The sequence below is a fragment of the Danio rerio genome, chromosome 20 (genome assembly GCF_049306965.1).
Source record: "Danio rerio strain Tuebingen ecotype United States chromosome 20, GRCz12tu, whole genome shotgun sequence".
NCBI lineage: Eukaryota > Metazoa > Chordata > Actinopteri > Cypriniformes > Danionidae > Danio > Danio rerio.
Genome location: NC_133195.1, coordinates 2898010 through 2910695, shown reverse-complemented (window position 1 = coordinate 2910695; position 12686 = coordinate 2898010). Strand labels below are relative to the sequence as shown.

The 12686-nt window shown below is 36.7% G+C and overlaps 1 protein-coding gene across 1 annotated transcript in view; it reads right to left on the bottom strand.

Moving 5' to 3' along the window:
- Positions 1 to 12271, bottom strand: part of htr1e (5-hydroxytryptamine receptor 1E) — a 59272-nt gene extending 47001 nt beyond the window's left edge. The window contains exon 1 of the mRNA XM_021468587.3: positions 11835 to 12271. The gene's annotated coding sequence lies outside the window, so the exon portion shown is untranslated. The remainder of the gene's footprint in view (positions 1 to 11834) is intronic.
- Positions 12272 to 12686: the final 415 nt, after the last annotated feature.

Below are 12686 nucleotides of genomic sequence, written 5' to 3'. Positions count from 1 at the left end.
GCCTTTGTGCTTTGATTTCTTTGTTTGCTCGTTTCTACACCCGTAGACAGCGCTAAAGTCCCGCATCTTCACGTAATAACACTGTCTTAACTAGTGCGGTTGAATGACATTTGTCCTGGGAGCACTGTACAAATATGGCGGCGCTATTGACGCATGCTCAGGGTCCCTATGCGATATCTAGTGTATATATCTATGCTAAGACTAGGCTGGAAACAGCTGGAACCCAGCCTGGAAATAGCCAAAACCCCTCTAAAACCAGGCTGGTCGACCAGCTAAAACCAGCCAACCAACCTAGGCTGGTTTAAGCTGGATTTTTCAGCAGGGATGGAAGTCGCTGGGATAATTAGGCAAGAGTAAATGCATATTATAAAACAACGAAAGTGTATTTTGACCTTGCACGGAGATCAGCCTGTTGTTGGAGACCCTTAAAACCAAAATATGAATCTTTTTAGTGTACAATGGGGGCTCTTTAAAAACAGAAAAAAATGTAATGATATCAAATAAATCTGTTTTTTTTTTTTTTGCTTCCTGATTTCAGAATCATGAGAGTTGTTCTGGTTGTCAGACTGAATTGTTGACTGGATGTCAGAATCAGCAAATACACTCACACTGTCTTCTGCTCATCTCCAGCTGTTCTGTCTATCTGTGCATGACAAACTTCTCACATGCTAGAGCTGCTGTTTATCTTACACGATTACTGCAGTATCTTTGCGAAATGTAAAAGCATGGCTGAATTCTGAAGCTAAAAGCAGGACTCGTGATCTGCTTTCATGAGCTCTGTGTTTCTCTGAGTGTTTGTTAGTACAGCAAGAGGTCAAAACATGACTTCAAATATTGATTTTTCTGATTGAAAAGGTTCTCTGCAACCAGGCAAAACTATAGGTCAGGTTGTGGATAGCAGGTCAAGAAAAGCGCATACGGGTGGAAAAATACTTTAGTCCCTGCACTAGAGCTGATCTGAGATCTGCAGGAGCCCATGCACATACAGGAGAACAGCAGTACTCACAAGTGGGACTTTAGACTGCATGGCCCCTTTTCACAAGACTGTGATGATGCGTTTAACCATCATCAGCATCTTAAATCCTTGAGTGTTTTTAATACTTCTTTTTTTTTTTAAACATACAAACATTCACGCATTACAAGCATAACTCATCTTAGACGGGTTTCTTGAACATGAGTTCACTGTACTCAAATGGCCTCCACAGTCACCAGAGCTCAATCCAATAGAGCACCATTGGGATGTGGTGGAAAGGGAGATTGGCATCATGGATGTGCAGCCGACAAATCTGCAGCAACTGTGTGATGCAGCAACTGTGTGATGCTATCATGTCAATATGGAGCAAAATCTCTGAGGAGTCTTTCCGGTACCTTGTTGAATCTCTGCCATGAAGGATTAAGGCAGTACTGTAGGCAAAACGGGGTCCAACGCGGTACTAGTAAGGTGTACCTAATAAAGTGGCCGGTTAGTGTATTTTATATATTATTATTCATTTATTAATTTTCTTGTCGGCTTAGTCCCTTTATTAATCCGGGGTCCCCACAGCCGAATGAACCACCAACTTATTCAGCAAGTTGTTACGCAGCGGATGCCCTTCCAGCCGCAACCCATCTCTGGGAAATACATTATTCTGCCATTTATATATTTTGAAATACATGCTGCATATAGGACATTTTATATAGGTGAAATCTAAATATAAACATATATATGTAGTTTGCATATATTTCCATGTATCAGATTACAATATGTGAATGACAGAATCTTCAGTTCCCTTTAACTGCAGGTTTTTTTTTACCTTCCTCGTCTGGTCAGTTTCCCAGCATGCCTCTGAATTTCACACTGTATTATGTATTGGTATTTTCACATTATTATTAATACCTAAAGTGAAGGCAGCTTAGATCCACACGTCTGACTGAATCACTCAGCGAGAGTCATCTGGAGCATTCTGAGTCATCAGCCCTTCATCCAACAAAAGACACCTATACAACCACTCCACAGAAAAGCATGCCTCCATTACTTATACGTCTGCCTAGCATGTACTTACAGTGTGCTCGCGTGTAAGAACAGTTCTGGTATGTTAATGGTAACTACATGACTAATGATAGGTTCAGGGACACCACCTAGATATTACCCACTTTATGTAATGACTACTGTGACTTAAATGTAACAGGAATGTAAAAAAATTAAATAAGGCAAGGCAAGGCAAACTTTATTTATAGAGCACAATTTTAAACAACCATAGTTGCTCCAAAGTGCTTTAGAAAGAGATAAAATATTTAAGAAAATGAAATAAAACTTGTATTAAAAATCAAAGGAAATATATATGTACTGTATATACAATATGAAATACTAAAATACAGATAGGAAATTACATGGATGAGTCACTCAAAGGCAAGGGAGTAAACATAAGTCTTTAATGGCCCGTTTCCACTGAGTGGTACGGTACGGTTCGGTTTGGTACGCTTTTATGGCCGTTTCCACTGTCAAAATGCGTACCGAACCAAACCGTACCGTACCACTTTTCCGGGACCCTTTCGAAAGTATTGGTTTACAGAGATACGTCATTCGTAGACTCAACAAGCCAGAATGTAAACAAAGGACCCGCCATGTTTGAAATACACAGCGAGAGATTACAGCGGAATTATAAATACATATGCAGCCATGGTCGATCCTGCAAACAAACCCTGTCGTCGTCATGATAAACAGCCACAAAGCCATGGAGAAGAGCGGATTCACCCTGTGCCGCGTAGTTTTTTACGAGCCAGTCTGAAGCCCGAGTGGTTTCGCTTTCTTCCTTGTGCTCCCCGCGCGTCTCTATCTAAAATAACAAACTTCTTGAGCTGATGATAATAACGTGCGCTTGATTATTGACAAGCTTTTGGAAACCCGATCCTGTGAGAAGCTGACAAACAAGAGTGACACATTCAGAAAGAAAAGGACAAACGCGAGAGTGGGGCGCGGAAAAAAGGCGAAGCCAAGGAGCAGGTTATTTCTTCAGCAAACGTGAACAAACTGCCTTGTTTTAATCTTTATTATCACCTTTTGGACTAATATGAACTGGGAATGATGGAATGACTCTCTAACAGAGGCTGCTGAAGATTACAGACACAGATGAGGGGTTTTCACTGACTGTAGGCTATAATTTGTGTTGTTTTGAACCTAATTAACGATGAAATGTCTGCTTTGTGTAGTTCTTCTGTAGTTGGTAACATATCGGAGACTGTAAGGGTCTGTATGTGTTCATATATGTTCATTTATTTATTTATTTAATATAATTACAGACGTTACAGTAGGCTATTTCGCATCGTCATTGATCTGCAGTTATAAACAACTCCTGTTTATAGAAAAGTTAGTAATAAACATTTATACACAAGTATTTATGTGTGTAAAGCATCTGTTTTGTGAGAAGTGCTTTTTATATGATATGTGAGCGACCTGTGCAGCTTTATTGTAGACATTTTCTCGAGCGAAAATGACGTTGACTGAAACTTTGTCATACACCACGCCCACCAAAAGGGGACCCTTGGTAGTGGAAACGCAAGCCTGATAAAAGTGACCCGTACCGACCCGAACCGTACCGTACTGTACCAGTCAGTGGAAACGAGCCATAAGTTAGATTTCTGATGTTCAACAGGAGACTGTTCCAGAGCCTTGAGGCCCCAACACAGAAAGCTCGATCACCTTTTGATTTGCAGCGAGACCGAGGGATCGTCAAAAGAAACTGATCATGGGACCTTAATGGTGTCCAAGCTATATATGGCCTAATAAGCTCGCTGACATAAACCGGGGCAGAATTGTGCAAAACTTTATATGTAAAAAGAAGGATTTTAAAATAGAAAAAGCCAGTGCAATGAGGCGAGGACGGGGGAGATGCAATCTCTTTTCTTAGTTCCTGTTATCAATCTGGCGGCTGCATTCTGGACCAACTGTAACCGAGAGAGTGTTGACTGAGGCAAACCAATGTACAAGGAGCTGCAGTAGTCTAACCGAGAGGAAATTAAAGCATGGGTTACAGCTTCTAGATCTTTTTTTTTTTAGAAAGAAATGGTTTAACTTTTGCCACCAATCTAAGTTGATAAAAGCTGCTCTTCACAACTGCAAAAGTGGATCAAAAATTACCCCGAGATTCTTGGAGTGAGAGTGCAGAAGCACAATATATTAAAATTTTAAGCAAGGTGGCGCAGTGGGTAGCACAATCGCCTTACAGCAAGAAGGTCGCTGATTCAAGTCTCAGCTGGGTCAGTTGGCCTTTCTGTATGGAGTTTGCATGTTCTCCCCGTGTTGCTTTGGTTTCCTCCGGGTGCTCTGGTTTCCCCCACAACTCCAAAGTCAAAGACATGTGGTATAGGTGAATTGGGTAAGCTAAATTGTCAGTAGTGTATGTGTGTGAATGAGATGGTATGGGTGTTTCCCAGTGATGGCTTGCAGCTGGAAGGGCATCCTCTGCGTAAAACATGCTGAATAAGACGGCGGTTCTTTCCACTGTGTCACTTATGAGACAGTACGATCAGACCCCCATCTCTCTCACCTTCCTGACAAGGGGAATAACATAAGTTAGGGTGTCTTTCTGAGCTCAGAGAGCCCTCTGCCAAATATACATTATTCTGTTCATTTAAAATATCTGTAAGTTTGAACTTGTAATTTCCAAGTTCTTGTAACTAAGTAATATTGAAAGAATTATCCATTATCCATCCACAAGTGATGTCTCACAGTCCTGAGGTGAATCACTGTGCACAATGGTCTGTAAGTGAATAAGAATGTGCTGACCACTGTGTGATAATTACAGTCGACATCGATATTAGTGCATTCTCAGGGCTCTCGAGGAACAGCTAAAGAGCAGCCGGCGTGCAGATGAAGTGTACAACAATCCAGCCATTTAATTTATATCAGATCATAACCCTAGCAGCATCATTACTGTAGCATGAGCGCATCCTCTGAGTTTGCTATTCTGAAGCAATGCTAATTATCGTTTAATCATTTTCAATTGAAATAATCATCAACCACACACAAGTATGATGTAATCAGCAGACTTCAAGCATAATGGCTGATGGCCCAAAGACAACACGATGCTGAGCCGGCATTGCTGATCCTCCGCCCCACCCCCATCACATTCCCACCCGCTCGCGAAAAACACTCAATAAGGCCCTGTTTAAACTAAGGGCTCTATTTTGATGGTCCAAGCGCAGAGCGCAAACACTTTCAGGGCTTGTCAGAATGCATTTTTGCTAATTTAAGGACGGAAAAATCCGCTTTGGTCTAAAAGGGTTGAGTTTATTTCCTTAATGAGTTATAGGTGTGTTTTGAGAATAAACCAATCAGAGTCTCATCTCCCATTCCCTTTAAGAGTCAGCTGCGTCGCGCCATAAGCGCATTCGCTATTTACAGGACGCAAAGTAAGTGTAAGAGGAAAAACTGAGGATTTCACTAGAGAGAAAACAGTTAAACAGAGCATCTGCAGCGTGAGATCTAAATGATCTACTTTCATTATCGCTCTCGTGGATAGGGAACTTTTTACGCACAGACATCAGTTAGCCTATAAATAATTCAATTAATTTCTTAAGCGCAAATATTTGTTTTAAAACTATTTCTAAATTCAGTTCTAATTTCCAGCAATCGAATAATTGAACAATAATAATGAAGTGTGTTCAAAAAGTTATATTCTAAAACACATGCTGTGCCCCATATGGTCTAAAACCTGACAGGTGGGCAAATCTAAGCTTGTTTTTAATAAAACAAATATAAATATGGATATAATAAATAATACTGCTAATAATAATAACATTATACAAAAGCAAATTGTTATGAATGAACTGAAAAAGCCCCCCGAGATGAAGAAGACATAAATGCAGTGATTTTTCATATTTATGTAGGCTAGAAAATAATATGTTTTGTAATATTTTAATCCTTTATATTTATATCCTATATCTTTTCTTATTATATCCTATATATATCCTTAATATTTAAATTTTTTTCATATGTAAAGATATTTGCGTATTGCTCTACATCTTGTGTGTATTAAGCAGTGTGTAAGCGAGGCGCAACTCTGCGCTGGACTTTAGACCTGGTTTGTTTTGATCTTATAAAAAATCTATTATAGTTTTTCAAAATAGCAATGCGCCTCAGAACGCCTCCTTTTTAGAGCAGAACGCCTATGCACGCACATATGAGCGCTAATGCATTTGCTATTTAAACAGCGTAGCGCAACGCCTCAAAACGACTCTTGCGCCAAGCTGAAACTAGCAAACAACTATTGCGTTGCGCCTTGCGCCACACTGCGCCGGGTGTATAATAGGGCCCTAATAGTTGAAGTCAGAATAATTAGCCCCCCTTTGAATTTTTTTCTTTTTTAAATATTCGCCAAAATATGTTTAACAGAGCGAGAAAATGTTCACAGTATGTCTGATAATATTTTTTCTTCTGGAGAAAGTCTTATTTGTTTTATTTCGGCTAGAATAAAAGCAGTTTTTAATTAAAAAAAACAAACATTTTAAGGTCAATATTATTAGCCTCTTTAAGCTATTTCTTTTTCGATAGTCTACAGAACAAACCATCATTATACAATAACTTGCCTAATTACCCTAACCTGCCTAATTCACCTAATTACCCTAGTTAAGCCTTTAAATGTCACCTTAAACTGTATAGAAGTGTCTTGAAAAATATCTAGTAAAATATTATTTACTGTCATCATGGCAAAGATAAAATAAATCAGTTATTAGAGATGAGTTATTAAAACTATTATGTTTAGAAATGTGCTGAAAAAATCTCTCCGTTAAACAGAATTAAACAAAAATTGGGGAAAAAATAAACGGGGGGGGGGGGGGGGGGGGGCCTAATAATTCTGACTTCAACTATATATATAGCCAGAAATATGTTTAATGTCACAATTAATTGAGATGATGATACATTTAAAGTAGAACTGGGCAAACATTAATCGCATTCAAAATAAAAGTTTGTTTTGACATATATGTGTGTATTTATATTTATAATTAGCCCTCCTGCAATTATCCCCCCCCCCCCCGCCTTATTTTTCCCCAATTTCTATTAAACGGAAATGAAACACATTTCTAAACATAATAGTTTTAATAACTCATTTCTAATGACTGATTTCTTTTATCTTTATTAGACTAGATTTTCTTCAAGACACTAGTATTCACCTTAAAATGCCATTTAAAGGCTTAACTAGGTTATTTAGGGTAAAGTTAGGGTAATTAGGCAAGTCATTGTATAACAGTGGTTTGTTCTGTGGACAATCGAAAACAAATATAGCTTAAGTTGAATAATTCTGACTGCAACACCTCAACTGTATACAGTATAAACACTTCAACTGTGAACATAAAACTATACAAAACTATAGTGTTATATAGATATTTAAATGTATGTATAATTCGTATCATATACACATATATTTTATATCTAAATATAAACATTTTCTCAAATATGCATGTGTCCATTAAGATATAGAAAATAAATATACACAGTACACACATGTGATGACCCCTGATGAATAAAGGGACTGAGCACAGGAAAGTGAATGAATGAAGTACACACACATATTTTAAGTCAAAACAAACTTCTATTTTGGGTGCGATTAATCATGATTAATGTGTGCCCAGCACTAATTTAAAGTTCACAGAGTGATTTCTGCATTTCTAGAAATTAAATATAGCATTAGATCTGAAATATATCCAACTATACTTGTGATAGTTTGTTCATTACCCTCAAATAATCCATGCTTCACTCACTGTACATTAGAGTGAGCAGTTTCAACAAGCCCCTGACCTCAAGTAAACCACTAGCAAACACCATGGTAACAATCTCCCAGAACTAGCATCACAAGCATCTTACAAACAGAATCGCATTTTCTTTAAGAATTACAAGAACTGATCAGTAAATCACGTGATGATTGAATATCTGCAGGAACACAGTGCCAAAGCAGCTCTGGATGGTGACTCAAAGTATCAGATCTTTTTTAATTAATTGATTAAGAGACAAATGAACACCAGATCTACTGAATTACACTACTTTACATCAATAGTTCCTGTGTGTACCTTAATAAAAACACTGTTTAGCAGGGAAAAGTTGAATGAAAAGGTTTGAATGATGTGCCCTTGACCTAGCTGGACAGCGACTGAAACCTGAAAGATGCCGTCAGGACTGATGTTTCCTTAAAGGAATAGGAAAATAACCTACAGTGCTCATCATATATGAGTTCACCCTATACAAATCTCTCATTTAAATTCATATTTTCTAAAGGGAGCTTTGCTGTATTTTGTTTGTGCTTATATATGGAACAAAATCAATGCCAAAAGTCTTGAATTAAAAAGCTTGTTGAATATCACAAACTGAAAAAAATAATACACCGAATTAACAAGTTCTTGCATTTTAATGACTTGAATTCCAGGGTTTGTATTTTTAGGTCCTGAAATTTAACATATCTGTTTATTTAAGCTGTGAATATTTCAACGAAAAATATTTCAAACACGTTTTCATACTTAAAATTCAATAATTCATATTCAATTTTCAGATTTCACTTACAAAATATTCAATACCCTTTAAAAATACGATGTATAATATTCAAAAGGTCATTTTCAGTTCATTTTATTTCAGTTCTAATATTCGCTTCCATAAATTCAGTGGATCAAATTCGACTGATAAAATTCAACATTACATCCGGGAACTGCAGGAGAAGCAATAGATTGCAGATTGAAGATCGCCAGCTGCTCTAGCTTTCACCATCAGGTGGAGATGGAATAATGTAAGATTTTTAACCCAGTAAACAGGCGAGAAAAAGGCTAATAAAGGCACAAAAGTAGCATTCAATTTTAATATCAATGCCTTGGACATTATAAATAATAAAAAGTATGAGTAAAATGAGTAAATGAGGTTTTAGTCATCTATATTTGCCCTTATGTAACGGAAGCCAGCTGGTGATCGCGTAAAGCTCACCCCTCGGATCCAGTGACAGACGTTGTTCTGCAATCTTATCGGAGCTTGTCTCCCATGCCGGCTCGTTATATTTGGTGACTAAAACATTATTTTAATAAATATATCCATTTATTAAATCTGTTTTGTTCAAATCCATCAAAAATATACGACCTATATTCATTGAGAAATGAATAAAAATATTAATTTCCGAAATAAGGTGTGCTCAGTTATGCTGAGTACTGTACACACTGCTTTACAAGGGTAAAAATTGGCAGATGTGGATTATTATGTGTTGTTTGTAACCTGAACTGCATTAAAGAGCATTACAGACTCTTACAGATCATAGTGATTGAAAGTAGATAAATGCATTCAAGTAATTTCATATAAACTAATACTTTGAATGAAAACCAGCCGTCAGGACTGATGTTTCTTTAAAAGAATAGGAAAGCAATGTACAGTGCTCAGCATATATGAGTTCACCCCTTACAAATCTCTTATTTAAATGAATATTTTCTAAAGGGAGCTTTACAGTATGTTTGTGCTTATACGTTAGATTAGTCAGTGCTAAAGCCAAATCTGGAGCTAATCTAACAAAGTAACTTATGATAATGATCCAAAATTAGCACACCCAAATTTATATGTTAGGGGAAAAAATGTAAATAAAATGCTTTTTAAAAATTTTAAGATTCAAGAGAAACAAAAATTGTCTAAAATTTTGTAGCTTGTAATTTCCCCCCTAATATTTCGCATTAATTTAAAGTAATTATCTTCCTATTTCTGAAGACATTTGGTGACTAAAACAATATTCAAATAAAAATATCCATTTAATAAATCTGTTTTGTTTAAATGCATCAAAAATATACGACCTATATTCATTGAGAAATGGATAAAAATTTACCAATGAGCAATTCCGTGCAAATGTCAACATTGCCATGAGAAAAATTGAGTTTTCATCCAAATACGGGAACCACTTTTGCTTTTTTGTTTAAGCAAGTATTTTACAGTACTTTAGCAACACTCAAAAATGCATCTGTCAATGTTTTCAGACTATTCTATTTGATTTACCAAAGTCACACAAGTGGCAATTCCACATCTGTCACATCCATAACAGAGATGTCACATCCATAACGACACTTTTTCCTCATAAATGTGAAAATGTTAAATAAAATAAAACCAATCATGTTTGTTTTATAGAGAGCTAACTCCTTCTCCTTTTGATTATCATTGTTTCTTTTGGGTTGTGCAGATTAATTCACAGAATTTCTACAAAGGATGTTGTGTACTGTAAACCCGCAGACTTTTTTTTGTCACGTCCATAACACGTTTATTTTCCTAATTTAAAGTACAAAACATGTTTACAGATTGATATTTTTCTGCTCCCTTAACTCTGTGTTCAGTTGCTCTGTAAAATATCAACAAAAGTTTCAATATAATGTTATCATATACTTTCTGTGCGATTTTATGCTTTGAGTTTTTACTGCAAATGTCACATCCATAACGCTGCAATTGCTCCAACTCATTCGTAATAATCCTAAAACCCCCAACTTCTCTTTAATACAAATAAATAATGCAGTAGTTCATTTAGCAATGAAAGATCAACCAGTCACAAATTATGAAAGTACAATTATTATGCACATTATAAATGTGGTTATAAGTCAAGAATACAGCATTTGTAGCTGCAGTTATGAACTGCTTACTAACGTTAATTAAAGTAAAGTTAATGCTTAACAGATAATGAAATTACTAGATGCTAATGCTTGACAAATGATTCTTTGTGCACCATTGTGGAGAATAGTAGCATCTGTGTGCAAGTCCAATATGATCCAAGGATAGCTGATATTGTGCTGCATCTTCTTTTGTTTAAAGGTAACTGTATAGTTACTAATGCAGTGAAGATCTGTTTGCTAATTGTACACACATGAACACATTAGTGCATTCAATGAGTTTACGTTCTTGTGAGCTAAACTAGGTTTTTGTGAGCTGAGCATTGTATCAGTTGATGAAATACGGTTATTTTCTGTAAATTTTAACAGTCCTATAAAACTTCCGTATTTTTACAGAAAATTCCTGGCAACCACTGCCCGTATTTTTCCGTAAATTCAACGGATTTTTTTAACAGTGTAAATAAATTAAAGCTAAATTATAAATGTTGTGTTGATTGAACTAAACAACATTACATTACATTTATGTAACTAACTTAAATTCACTCAAATAAATATTCTTTCTTTAAGGTTAACTCGGTTACGTGGAACCTGTTGACATAAAACAGTTAATTAAAGCCAACATATCATTTTTTTTAGTGTAACAAAATGTGTTTCAAGCTATCCCTTTACAAAAAGGCAGGACTGTCAGGAAAGATGCAATATGAAAGCAACCTACATACTGTTTTACAAGAGTAAAAAGTGGATTTTTATGTCTTGCTTGTTGTTTAAAACATCATTAAAGAGCATTACAGACTATAATAGCAAATGACAGTAGATAAATGCATCTCAATAACTGTCAAATCTAACCAATAATGTCAGATAATCAACAATATGACACATTAAACCAACAACCTTGGAGGAAACGTCCTCATAGTTCCACATTAATGAGCTGTTACTAGAAAGTTCGACGGTTTATTCGATAGCATGTTGTTTTATTGTAGTCGAAGCACTAATAGCACTTCATTATCACACAGAATTAATGAAGGATGGATTAAAGCGGAAATAAAACTCTCTGAAACTTGGACACTGCTGTCTTTCAGCCTCATTCTCATCACTATCACCAGCGACGAGTCTCGGAGAAGCGTCTGTGTTTTTAACATTCGTCAAGTCCACTCGTTTGTCTGTAACTCGAATTAAGTTTTGCTATTCAATCCGCAGCTCGTATAAAGTCATAGTAAAGAAATGCTGGATGGAGAAACTTGACTGACCTGCATCTCACGGTCCGCGTCCTTCTGTGGGGAGCATCAGATACTATCCATCATCATCAGTGTGTGTGTGTGTTCGTGTGTGTTTATGCTCGTCCCTCACACACCTGTGCAGTTTCCTCCAGCAGCTCCATCCTTACACTCATCTCCATGCGCGTCCTCATCGGCTCTGAGCGCGCGTACTATAGAACTGAAGCTGCGGTCGGTAACCATGGCGACACTTCACGTCACGACACTCTCGGACACGGTCAAATGTTCACTGTACAGATCCCGCTGATTATGAAAAGCAAACAAACAAACCGACCAACAACTACTGTTCGCCTATTCTGCAGTGTGATTGTTGGGTTAGAACTTCTGATTCAGTCTCCTATAGGAGAAATGACTTGTATCCAAAATCGCCTCATTCACTATTCCCTACACTAGTCCACTTAGGCTATAGTGCACTTGAGGGAGTGAGTGAATTCTACAGTGTTGGGCAAGCTACTTGAAAAATGTAGTAAGCTATTAGCTATATATTCTACTTAAAATGTAGCTTAACGCCACTTAAAACTATCCTCTGGGAAATGTAGCAAGCTAAGCTACGTCTAAGCTATTTTTTCAATGTTATTTTTAAATCGAAGCAACTTAAATCCAAGTCAATCATATCTTAGAGATCAATAAAACTGTCAATGAAACGAGTTTTCATTCAACAAGTTTTTTTTTATTGATCTAAGATATGATTGACTTGGATTTAAGTTGCTTCGATTTAAAAATAACATTGACAAAATAGCTTAGACGTAGCTTAGCTTGCTACATTTCCCAGAGGATAGTTTTAAGTGGCGTTAAGCTACATTTTAAGTAGAATATATAGCTAAT